The sequence below is a fragment of the Myxocyprinus asiaticus genome, chromosome 34 (genome assembly GCF_019703515.2).
Source record: "Myxocyprinus asiaticus isolate MX2 ecotype Aquarium Trade chromosome 34, UBuf_Myxa_2, whole genome shotgun sequence".
Taxonomy (NCBI): domain Eukaryota; kingdom Metazoa; phylum Chordata; class Actinopteri; order Cypriniformes; family Catostomidae; genus Myxocyprinus; species Myxocyprinus asiaticus.
The window spans coordinates 27,823,385-27,837,031 of NC_059377.1; the positions used below are offsets into that span (position 1 = coordinate 27,823,385).

At 44.9% G+C, this 13,647-nt stretch overlaps 1 protein-coding gene across 1 annotated transcript in view; it reads right to left on the reverse strand.

Annotated features, from left to right (window-relative positions):
• Positions 1 to 13,647, reverse strand: part of LOC127425389 (CUB and sushi domain-containing protein 3-like) — a 701,868-nt gene that overhangs the window by 570,576 nt on the left and 117,645 nt on the right. The gene's annotated exons all lie outside the window — the stretch shown is intronic.

The following is a 13,647-nucleotide window of genomic DNA, read 5'->3' on the forward strand; positions in this document are numbered from 1 at the left end:
AGGCCGGCGGCTGTGTGCCCATTGCAAACAGCGCCCCAGCCCGTTTTGGAGGTGTCTGTCGTGACCATGACATGCCTGGAGACCAGTTCTAGAGGAACACCTGCCCGTAGAAACGAGAGGTCGGTACAAGGGCTGAAAAGACAGTGACAGACCGGCGTGATGACCACGCGATGTGTCCCGTGGCGCCATGCCCATCTCGGGACTCGAGTCTGGAGCCAGTGCTGAAGCGGCCTCATATGCATCAACCCGAGCAGGGTGGCCACCGCCGAGGATGCCATATGCCCCAGGAGCCTCTGAAAAAGTTTCAGTGGAACCGCTGTTTTCTGTTTGAACGCCTTCAAACAGGCCAGCACCGACTGGGCGCGCTCGTTCGTCCAACTCCAAACCGAGAAAAGAGATGCTCTGAACTGGGAGGAGCTTGCTCTTTTCCCTGTTGACCCGAAGCCCTAGTCGGCTGAGGTGTGAGAGCACCAGGTCCCTGTGTGCGCACAACATGTCTCGAGAGTGAGCTAGGATTAGACAGTTGTCGAGATAGTTGAGAATGCGAATGCCCACCTCCCTTAACAGGGCAAGGGCAGCCTCTGCAACCTTCATGAAGACACAAGGAGACAGTGACAGGCCGAAAGTGAGGACTTTGTACTGATACACCTGACCCTCGAATGCAAACTGAAGGAAGGGTCTGTGTCGAGGAAGGATTGAGACGTGGAAGTACGCATCCTTCAGGTCTACCGCCGCAAACCAATCTTGATGCCTGACACTCGCCAGAATGCGTTTTTGCGTCAGCATCTTGAACGGGAGTCTGTGTAAGGCCTGGTTCAGTACTCGCAGGTCCAAGATTGGCCGCAACCCACCGCCTTTTTTAGGTACAATGAAGTAGGGGCTGTAAAACCCTTTCTTCATCTCGGCTGGAGGGACAGGTTCTATCGCGCACTTCCGTAGGAGGGTAGCGATCTCTGCGTGCAAGGTAGCAGCGTTTTCGCTCTTGACCAAGGTGAAGTGAATACCGCTGAACCTAGGCGGGTGCCTGCCAAACTGAATCGCGTAGCCAAGTCGGACGGTCCGGATCAGCCATCGCGATGGATTGGAAAGCGCGAGCCACGCGTTCAAGTTCCGCGCAAGGGGGACCAAGGGGACAACGTCGTCGGACGTACCGGCAGGTGGGGCCTCGCAGCCGGGTGGAGCTCGAGGTGCCACACCACATCGTTAAATCAAACAAAAAGGCAACAAAAGATTTTCTGCCTGGCCCTCCACCAGGGGATGGAGTGGTCTTTTTACCAGCTCCAAGTAAGTGGGTTCCCTCGTCCCTGGGTCGCCTGTCTCAGGGGCGCTTTGAAGACCTCCGTGGGTTCTTAGGCACCGGCTGTGAGACGGGTGGCGTCTGCTTCCTGCGGTGGGCTCCACGCCGGGCCGAAGGGGCGAGCTGCGGCGGAGCCGGTGCAGTCACTGCAGGGGGATGCCCTTGGCAACAAGCAGACAGGGTGTGGGATCTTGAGCCGCGCCGGGGCAGGATGTGCCGGATTGCCTCCGTCTGCTGCTTCACCGCCGAGAACTGCTAGGCAAAGTCCTCGACGGTGTCGCCGAATAGGCCAGCCTGGGAAATGGGGGCAGCAAAGAACTGTGTCTTGTCGGCCTCGCCCATCTCGACCAGGTTGAGCCAAAGGTGGTGCTCCTGGACCACTAGCGTGGCCATTGTCCGCCCGAGAGACCGCGCCGTGACCTTCGTCGCTCGGAGAGCAAGGTCGGTCACCGAGCGCAGTTCCTGCATCAAATCTGGGGCTGAACTACCCTCGTGCAGTTCTTTCAACACCTTGGCTTGGTGGACCTGCAGGAGAGCCATGGCTTGCAAGGCAGAGGCGGCTTGTCCAGCAGCGCTGTAGGCTTTAGCCGTCAGGGATGACGTGAGCCTACAGGGCTTGGACGGGAGCTTAGGGCGTCCGCGCCAGGTGGCAGCGCTCTGCAGGCTTAGGTGCGCCGCGAGCGCCTTATCCACCGGGGGAATCACCATATAGCCCCTGGCCGCCTCACCATCGAGGGTAGTGAGAGCGGGGGAACTGCGGAATCGGGGCCGGGCAGTAAAAGGTGCCTCCCATGATTTCGTCAGCTCCTTGTGCACTTCCGGGAAGAATGGCACTGGAGTGGGGCGTGGCTGCTTTGAGTGGTGCTGTGAGCCCAGGAACCAATCATCAAGCCGCGAGGGTGCAGGGGAGAGCGGAGGGTTCCACTCTAACCCGACGCTCGTGGCCGCCCAGGAAAGCATGTCCGTCATCTCTGCATCGGCCTGTGACTGGGCAATCGTCCCCGAAGGGGGAAGCCCAACTGAGGCTTCTGCGTCTGACTAGACAAGCCCACTCTCCGATGCTGCGCTCGAGAGCTCATCATCTTCGTGGGCTCTGAACAAGAAGCCAGACTTGCCATGAGACGAGCCGGAGAACTCATCCGGAAGCCCGATTGGGGCAGATGAGTGTGCTGGGGAATGGGAGGTCCGCGGGGGGATACCCGGTGGAGACGATCCCATTGGGGTCCCCAAATCGCCCCCGGTGCTGGCCACGCTGGCCTCATACCCGTAGGTAGAAGGACCGAGGCGGGGAGCCTGTTTTCGCAATGAGAACATGAACCATCCACAAACGCTGCCTCCGTGTGGGTCGCGCCCAGACACGAGAGACAGCGATCATGACCATCTGAAGTTGAGAGATAACGACCACAACCAGGAATAACACACAATCGGAAAGGCATCTTTAAAAAGACGCATCTTTAAAAAGATGTTCCGTGTGTGCTGCTCTTTTAGAGAAATATATACTCTTTTAGAGGAGAAAAAAGCTCTTTCAGAAAATATACTCTCTTGTTTTCTGCCGAAGTGCCCAGGGGCATTCTCTGTAGTGCACCAGTGCAGAGGAGGGAGAAGCCGCTGAAATGCGCCGTCAGATCCAGCAGAGGTGAATGAACAGTAGAATTCAGCTCAATGAGCATGACCGTTCGGCTCCGAAGAGAAAATCTGAATGAGTGGTTGCATACCAGCTCCTTTTATACCCGTATGTCCGGGGGAGTGGCATGCAAATACCACTCGCCAATTTTCACTGGCCTTTTATCAAAGACCAGAGGTGTCTCGGGCTCCCAAGAGTGACCCCTAGTGTCACTACATCGACACAACGTCGAGTGAGTGACAGAAAGGGAACTAGATATCACATGCTGCATTTGCTTTGGAAGATGCTCATGCATTAGGAGGCAAAGGTTGTACTGTGTACTGTACAATAAAGTATACGGTTAAAAGTATAACAGTGCTAAAAACAAGATTAATTAATGTAATTTGAACAAATCAGGTCAAGTCCACATTACTTAAATCAAATGGTTTTATCCATTTTCTCAAATATACTTTTTATGTTAAAAATGTTTATATTATATCAATGTAACTTGAGTCAAAGCAGTGCAATAAACACAACTAAGTTAAGTTCAGTCAACTGAATTTTTTTACTTCAGAAAAATTTACTTTTTTACTTTACTTTTTATTTAGTTAATTTCCATAATTTCCATAAAAAAGTTTAATGAACTTGTCCAGGCTTACAGTGTTTCCTTATGTTAATTAAATTTCATGACAGTTAAGTTTATAATAGTTCTCAATTACCCAGTCTCAATAAACATTGTATTATGGATGTCCATTATCACAGGAATTTTTTTTTTATTTAGTAATTCAGAAATCATTCAGAAACTAATTCAGTAGTGCTGCAACTGTCAAACTCAAAGCACATCTCCCATTGAAGTCATGTAGCAGCGCTGCTCAACCCTCGCACACACACACACACACATAATATGTGAAATAGTTGATACTCTTTTGATACTTTGTTGGTTTTATGTTATTTCTGTTAAGGGAAATGGAAAATTATCACAATCTTTCGAGGCTAGCAGCTATAAGTTTGTTCATGGCAGCTGTTGACTTTTTGGATTTCTTTTTGCTTTGTGCTTCATATGTGTTTGACCAATCACAGGCTGCAGCACCTCCCACAGCTCCTTCTCTCCCAAAATGTACCCCAGAGCAGGAGCAAAAAAAAAAAAAAAATGTTCTTCTAAAAAATGACCTGTGCGAAAGCAATGAAAACTTAACGGTTCTTCAAAGGTACCTAAAACTAGCTTTAGTTCCTGCAGTGGGAAAGGGCCTTTAGGACTGGAAATAAAGGGGCAACAAGGGCTGGGTAAAGTGATGGGGAGATGACCCAAGCCAAACTCAAACCAGGGTTTCTCATTAGTGTGACAGCTCAATAAAAGTGTAGAATGCACAAAAGAATGGGGTGGAGGCTTTTGACGCATTTTATTGCTAGAGAATTTTAACATTAGAGTGAGACAGGACATCAAAGGAAGAGATAGGGGAAAGAAGATGGGAACAAGACCCAGCATAGATTTGAACCCAGGTCTCCCATGAGCACCATAGCTCAATGTGTCAAAACACTCACACAGACCACTACCCCAAGTCTACTGTATTGTTATTAGGCTATGGAAGTTCACAAGCAGCCTTTAAATAATGGAGGTTCTAGTGATAGTGCATTAAGCAGACAGTTTATTTGAGGTGATATGTCTGCAAAGTTTTTTTTTGTTTTGTTTTGTTTTTTTGCAGTGTATGGATATTAGTATGCCACTGATGTTTGTCTTCTCTTTCCCTCTGTATTTTCTGATGCGCCATTACAGTGATATTTAGCAAAAAGGAGATTAGTGTGCTAAAGCCCAGTGCCTGAGGATGTTTTTGGGCGATATAAAAAAACAAAAACAAATTGTGAGTAAATAACTCTGCAATGTCAATGTGCAGAGGCTGGGGTGTAGCTGTCAGGGAGCTTGTGCCAGAATTGAGGAAGAAAGAGCAAAAAGAGACTATGGTTATGTTCAGAATAACATACTAACTACTCTTACTACTATATTTCAGCAGTATATAGTAGGACAGTATCTCTGTATATTTGTACTTGGAGACTTAAAGCACACTTAAGAATGGCACTGCATTATATAACAAAATATCAAATGAAGTGGCATTTATTTTTTTAAGAAATATAGGTATTTCCCACTTTTTAAGCATACTCTCAGAAAAAGAAGTTTGGTAAGTTTCAAATGATAAAACAACAGATATATGGTTTAAAAAAGTATTTCGTTTTCAATCACACAATGAATTAATTACACAAAAATTCACAATTTGAAATATAATTCAAAACAGCCTCTAACATGCAATTTGATGAGGTCATGTGACAACAATGTAGCATACTACTCTTTGAAGCATTGCATAATGCATACGGTTCACTTGAAAAAAGTAGGCAGTGTACAGTGTATACTGGGCAGTATTCAGAATTAAGAATAAGTAGTAAGCTAATATTCCATTCCAAACAAAGCCTATATTATATGCACTTTCTTTTAATATTCCATTCTATTTCTGTTACTATCTATATTTCTTATATGATCCTTTCTTACTGTTTGTGATCAACATCCAGTATTTACAGCCACTTCTTGCAACATTCCTTCATGTCTCAGTATGTATCTCATTGATGGGTTATACTTTGAAATAAAAATGGTTTACTTTGCAAAGTGACAAGCAATGGATCAGTATGGAGTAACATCAACACAGGAAATAAAATCTGATGTTGAGGAAAGTGGCTACCTTTTAGCAGCCTTGTAAAAATAACCATAAGCCAATCACTTGCACTTCAGTGAATCTGATGTAAAGAAAATGTAGCAGTGAGAACAGCACATGGCTCGGGTGGCTGGAGTCTCTGATGATCCTCCGAGCTTTTTTCACACACCGCCTGGTATATTTGTCCTGGAGGGAGGGAAGCTCACCTCCGATGATGTGTCTGGCAGTTCGCACCACCCTTTGCAGTGCTTTGCGGTTGTGGGCTGTGCTATTGCCGTACCAGGCGGAGATGCAGCCAGTCAGGATGCTCTCTACAGTGCTGGTAGAACCGTGTGAGGATGTGGCGGTTCATTCCAAACTTCCTCAGCTGTCTCAGGAAGAAGAGGCGCTGATGAGCCTTCTTCACAACGACTTCAGTGTGGATGGACCATGTGAGTTCCTCAGTGATGTGGGCACCCAGGAACTTGAAGCTGCTGACTCTCTCCACTGGTGCTCCATTGATGGTGATGGGACTGTGTTCTCTGTCTTTTCTTCTGAAGTCCACCACAAGCTCCTTTGTCTTACTGACGTTGAGGGAGAGGTTGTGCTCCTGACACCAGTGTGTCAGAGTGTGCACCTCCTCTCTGTAGGCTGTTTCATCATTGTCAATGATCAGACCTACCACCGTCGTGTCATCAGCAAACTTAATGATGGCATTGGAGCTATGTGTTGCCACACAGTCATGTGTGTACAAGGAATACACGAGTAGGCTGAGAACACAGCCCTGTGGTGCTCCAGTGTTGAGGGTCAGTGATGAGGAGATGTTGCTGCCTATTCTAACCACCTGGCGTCTGCTTGACAGGAAGTCCAGGATCCAGCTGCACAGCGAGCTGGTTAAACCCAGAGCCTGGAGTTTCTCATCTAGCTTGGAGGGCACTATGGTGTTGAATGCTGAGCTGTAGTCTACAAACAACATTCTCACATAAGTGTTCTTTTTTTCCAGGTGGGAGAGAGCTATGTGTATTGTATGAACAGGTAACTGAATTCAATCCACTTCTCTTTGCAAGAAAAAAAATGGTCTCAAGGTGATTCTTAGTGGATATACAGTATGAAGACAGTTCCCTTTAAGTTCCCACTGGTGATCTAGCAGAGTAACCCTAGATATATTTCACCACATTAACTATGAATGTTCCAATAAATTTGACAACAGAAGAGTGTCCAAATATGTTTGTCTTTATTTTGAACTATATACTGTATATACCAGACAAGATGGCCAAACGCAAACATTTCTCGAATTGCAGCATCCACCCGCAGCCAACGTATCCTCGGAGAGCAATTTAGTGGCGTCTCATTGCATGCTATTGTGAGGATTTCAGGAATGACATAATACAGAGATTTAGACAGCAGAGACAAATGCACCGTGCCCACTTCTTCTCTAAACATGCGGGCTGAGATGTAATTTGCATATATGACTACATTATACCTCCCATCTATCGACTATGCTGCTCTCATGGGCATTGGGGATGAATGGAAATGGATGCCCCACAATGTAAATGTAATATAAATATTTTAACTTAAAGCACATTAACTTAAGAAACTATATCTTATGCAAAAGCAAGTGTAAAACACTCACCTCAAATTACCTTGAACTGTAGCCCTTGTTTTTCTGCTTTGCAGCCTGTCTGCCATAAACAGAGGAGACCCAGGCTGATTATAATACACACTGTACACATTCTACATGTTTGATTAACTTTTTAAACAAATGATCATTTTGGGGCATCCATTTCCATTCATCCCCAATGCCCATGAGAGCAGCATAGTTGGTAGATGGGAGGTATAATGTAGTCATATATGCAAATCACCTCTCAGTCCGCATGTTTAGAGAAGAAGTGGGCACAGCGCATTTGTCTCTGCTGTCTAAATTTTTGCATTATGTCATTCCTGAAATCCACAAAATAGCATGCAATGAGACGCCGCTAAATTGCTCTCCAAGGATACGTTGGCTGCAGGTGGATGCTGCAATTAGAGACATTTTTGTGTTGAGCCATCTTGTCTGGTATATACAGTATATAGTTCAAAATAAAGACAAACATATTTGGACACTCTTCTGTTGTCAGACTTATTGGAACATTAATAGTTAATGTGGTGAAATAGATCTAGGGTTACTCTGCTAGATCACCAGTGTGAATTTAAAGGGAACTGACTTCATTCATCCACTAAAAATCACCTTGAGACCATTTTTTAGCAGCATGTATATATTTGATGTGAATGCTGACGTGGAAGCAACAGCGGAAGTCCTTGGTCATGAAGAGCTAACAAAACTTATCGAAACATCAAAAGCCACAACATGTATGTTAGATCCAATACCAACTAAGCTCTTAAAAGAGGTATTCCCTGTAATCTCAGAACCTCTTCTTAATATTATTAACTCCTCGCTATCCTTAGGACATGTCCCAAGAAACTTTAAAATGGCAGTTATCAAACCGCTTATTAAGAAGCCACAACTTGATCCTGGACAACTGGCTAATTATAGACCGATTTCAAATCTCCTGTTTATGTCGAAAATACTAGAAAAGGTAGTATCCTCCCAACTATGTTCATCTCTACAGATAAATAGTATATATGAACAATTTCAGTCAGGATTTAGGCCCCATCACAGTACAGAGACTGCACTTATCAGAGTAACAAATAACTTGCTCTTATCATCTGATCGTGGCTGCATTTCACTTCTAGTGCTTTTAGATCTTAGTGCTGCATTCGACACGATAGATCATGACATTCTCTTGAATAAGCTAGAGAATTATGCTGGCATTTGTGGACTTGCATTAGCATGGTTTAGGTCCTATTTAGCAGACCGCTTCCACTTTGTCTATGTAAATGAGGAATTGTCAAACCAAACAAAAGTAAAGTATGGAGTGCCACAGGGATCAGTTTTAGGGCCTCTACTTTTCTCCTTGTATATGCTTCCCCTGGGAGATATTATCAGGAATCGTGGAATAAGTTACCACTGTTATGCCGACGAAATTTCACAATTCTCCAAATTAGCAGAGTGTATTAATGAAATAAAAAATTGCATGGCCAGAAATTTCCTTCTCAATTCCGACAAAACAGAGGTACTAATTATTTGACCAAAAACCTCTAAAACAATCCGCTAAAATATAATTTGACTCTCGATGAATGTACTGTTACATCATCTTCAACAGCAAAGAACTTAGGTGTTATATTTGATACCAATCTGTCCTTTGAAAATCAAATTACCAATGTTTGTAGAACAGTATTCTTCCAACTAAGAAATATTGCAAAATTACGACATATGCTCTCTGTTGCTGATGCCGAAAAACAAATTAATGCGTTCATGACCTCAAGACTAGATTACTGTAATGCATTACTGGGAGGATGTCCAGCAAAATCAATAAATAAACTTCAATTGGTTCAAAATGCAGCAGCCAGAGTATTGACTAGAACCAAGAAATATGATCATATTAGCCCCATTTTATCATCATTACATTGGCTACCTGTTAAATTTCATATTCATTTTAAAATTCTGTTAACTACGTCCAGCTCCATTCCTGCTTCGTGTTGGACTCCACTGCTACGTGTCTCTGAGTGATGACGACTAATAGCAGCTGGTGCCAGCCAAACATCACTTCAGTCTATTACGATGGACTTCAGAGGATGAACTGATGACAACTCCAACCATAAGAAATGGGATACATCATATCCCATTGCCTGAACCTTGGATTTAGGATAGACCTCACTGAAATTACCGGCCGGTTGAACTGCGATGCACCTCACTGATCTCTGCCTGCATCACCTCGGTCTAATGATGGACTACACTCTTATAATGGAATACATAGACTATCAATTAATTGCCAACAAAACCCCTGATCAGCCAGCTAACAAGGACAATGCATCTATGTGAACTTCTGCAGTTAATCCAGGATGGACTTCAAAGACATTAGTCATTAATCTTACAGTTCATACAAAATCTTTATTTAAACACTGATCCTTAACACTTACTTAGTTTAATAATTTTAAACCATGACTTGCACTATTCATAAGTAATATTGGCATTATATTCATGATGTTAGCCAGAGGGGAACTGGCCTCCACGGTGAGCCTGGTTTCTCCCAAGGTTATTCTTTCCATTAACCAACATCTTATGGAGTTTTGTGTTCCTTTTCACAGTCGCCTTCGGCTTGCTCACTGGGTTTCTAAATACAATTATAATTTAATTACTTATTTTTAAACACAATTCACAATTGTATTTATCAAACTACACAATGATGACACTAAGACATCATAAGCTCAGCAAAAAAAGAAACGTCCTCTCATTTTCAACTGCTTTTATTTTCAGCAAATTTAACGTGTAAATATTTGTATGAACATAAAAAGATTCAAGAACTAAGACAAAACTGAACAAGTTTCACAGACATGTTACTAACAGAAATTGAATAATGTGTCCCTGAACAAAGGGGGGGGGGTTTGGTTAAAATCAAAATTGTCTGGTGTGGCCACCAGCTGCATTAAGTACTGCAGTGCATCTCCTCCTCATGGACTGCACCAGATTTGCCAGTTCTTGCTGTGAGATGTTATCCCACTCTTCCACCAAGGCATTTGCAAGTTCCCGGACATTTCTGGGGGAATGGCCCTAGCCCTCACCATCCGATCCAACAGGTCCCAAACGTGCTCAATGGGATTGAAATGCGGGCTCTTCGCTGGCCATTGCAGAACACTGACATTCCTGTCTTGCAGGAAATCACGCACAGAATGAGCAGTATGGCTGGTGGCATTGTCATGCTGGAGGGTCATGTCAGGATGAGCCTGCAGGAAGGGTACCACATGAGGGAGGAGGATGTCTTCCCTGTAACGCACAGTGTTGAGATTACCTGCAATGACAACAAGCTCAGTCTGATGATGCTATGACACAACGCCCCAGACCATGACGGACCCTCCACCTCCTTATTGATCCCGCTCCAGAGGACAGGCCTCGGTGTAACGCTCATTCCTTCAACGATAAATGCAAGTCTGACCAACACCCCTGGTGAGACAAAACCATGACTCGTCAGTGAAGTGCACTTTTTGCCAGTCCTGTCTGGTCCAGCAAAGGTGGGTTTGTGCCCATAGGAAACACTGTTGCTGGTGATGTCTGGTAAGGATCTGCCTTACAACAGGCCTACAAGCCCTCAGTCTAGCCTCTCTCAGCCTATTGCAGACAGTCTGAGCACTGATGGAGGGATTGTGTGTTTCTGGTGTATCTCGGGCAGTTGTTGTTGCCATCCTGTACCTGTCCCGCAGGTGTGATATTCGGATGTACCGATCCTGTGCAGATGTTGTTACACGTGGTCTACCACTGCGAGGACGATTAGCTGTCCTTCCTGTCTCCCTGTAGCGCTGTCTTAGGCATCTCACAGTATGGACATTGCAATGTATTGCCCTGGCCACATCTGCAGTCCTCATACCTCCATGCAGCATGCCTAAGGCATGTTCACGCAAACGAGCAGGGACCCTGGGCATCTTTCTTTTGGTGTTTTTCAGAGTCAGTAGAAAGGTCTCTTTAGTGTCCTAAGTTTTTATAACTGTGACCTTAATTGCCTACTGTCAGTAAGCTGTTAGTGTCTTAACGACTGTTCCACAGGTGCATGTTCATTAATTGTTTATGGTTCATTGAACAAGCATGGAAAACGTTGTTTAAACCCTTTGCAATAAAGATCTGTTAAGTTATTTGGATTTTTACAAAATTATCTTTAAAATACATTGTCCTGAAAAAGGGACGTTTCTTTTTGGCTGAGTTTAGAAATTACAATTTCATTTTCTGTTAATGCATGATTTTCTGTAAAGCTGCTTTGAAATGATGTGTGTTGTGAAAGGCACTATACAAATAAAAATGACTTGACTAGCCCTCATGGAAAGCCCTCCTCATGTAAAGCCCTCCTCGTGTGAAGACCTACTTGTGTAAAGACCAGCGAGACCTAGATTTTCCTTCTACATTCTAATATGTCTACTTCACAAATAACACATGCCCTCAAGCACATCCCTGTTATCTGTTACAGACAGTTTACATGATATAGACGCAAGACACAATGCAACCCACACAACCTACGGCTACTCTGCACTGCTCTCTTTCTTCAGAGTCGGACTCTGGAACTGCCAGTCAGTTGTGAACAAAGCTGGCTTCATTCCATCCTTCACCACACAGTCCACCCTCAGCATCCTTGAACTGACAGAAACATGGATACATCCAGAGGATACAGCAACACCCACTGTTCTCTCCAACAACTTCTCCTTCTCTCACACCCCTCGACACACCGTTAGGGGTGGGGGAACAGGTTTGCACTTTAACAACCTGTCTAGACAGCATCTGTCCTCTCTCCTCTAGGCCAGCACATATGACACCACCCAGCCGCTGGCTCTCTGACATCCTTCGTGAACATCGGACTGACCTCAGGGTGGCTGAGAGGAGATGGCAGAAATCTAAAGAACCAGCAGATCTGGGTAAGTATCAGTCTCTGCTTGCAACTTTTTCAGATAACGTTAAATCTGCAAAAACGTCCTATTACCAGAACAAGATCAACTCCACCACAGACACTCACAGCTTGTTTAGAACATTCAACACACTTCTCTGTCCTCCCTCTCCACCACCTGACACATCACTGACAGCAGATGTCTTGGCCACATTTTTTACTAATAAGGTTACAGCCATCAGCAATACATTCTCAGCACCACACCCTGTCAAACACCCGCCTCCTGAATGCAGCTCTTCTGTCTCTATGTTCTCTCCTCTGACTGACACTGAGGTCTCTAAACTCCTCCTCTCCAACCACCCCACCACCTGTTCTCTTGACCCCATTCCTTCCCACCTTCTCCAGGCCATCTCTCCGTCCATCCTACCTGCACTCACACACATAATTAACACATCTCTACTTACAGGCATTTTTCCCACTACATTTAAACAGACTCAAGTAACCCTGCTGCTGAAAAAACATGCACTTAACCCCACACAAGTAGAACACTACAGACCAGTCTCTCTCATCCCATTCATGGCAAAAACACATGAAAGGACAGCTTTCAATCAGATCTCTGCCTATCTCACACAGAACAAGCTGCTGGATGATAATCAGACAGGCTTCAAAAGTGGACACTCCACCAAGACTGCCCTGCTATCTGTCACTGAGTTGCTGAGACAGGTGAAAGCTGGATCCAGATCATCCATCCTGATTCTACTGGACCTTTCTGCAGCTTTTGACACAGTCAACAGATCCTACTCTCCACTTTCTCTACTCTGGACATCACAGAAACTGTGCTTGACTGATTTAATTCTTATCTCTAAGGTAGGTCCTTCAAGGTAGCCTGGAGAGGTGAGGTGTCTAAGTCACATCAGCTACTTACTGGGGTACCTCAGGGCTCACTGCTTAGGCCACTTCTCTTCTCTATATACACGACATCACTGGGACCCATCATTCAGGCACATGGTTTCTCTTACCACTTCTACGCCGTTGACATACAGCTCTACTTGTCTTTCCAGCCCAACAACACCACAGTGACTGCTCAAATCTCTGCCTCTTTGGCAAACATCTCAGCCTGGATGACGGAACACCACCTGCAACTTAACCCAGCCAAGACTGAGCTCCTTGTCTTTCCAGCCAACTCTGCTGTTGAACACAACATCACTGTGCAGCTGGGTTCAACTATAGTAACACCTTCCAGAATGGTCAGAAATCTAGGGGTAACCATCGATAACCAACTAAATTTCACAGACCACATCTCAAAGACAGCACGATCATGTAGATTTGCACTCTACAATATCAGGAAGATAAGACCCTTCCTCTCTGAACATGCCACACAACTTCTTGTTCAGTCACTTGTCGTAACTAGACTGGACTACTGTAACGCTCTCATTGCAAGCCTTCCTGCATGTGTAATTAGACCCCTGCAAATGATCCAGAATGCAGCAGTATGTCTGGTCTTTAATGAACCAAAGAGAGCGCATGTTACACAACTCCTTGTCTCTCTTCACCGGCTGCCAGTTGATGCACGTATCAAATTCAAGGCTTTAATGCTGGCATACA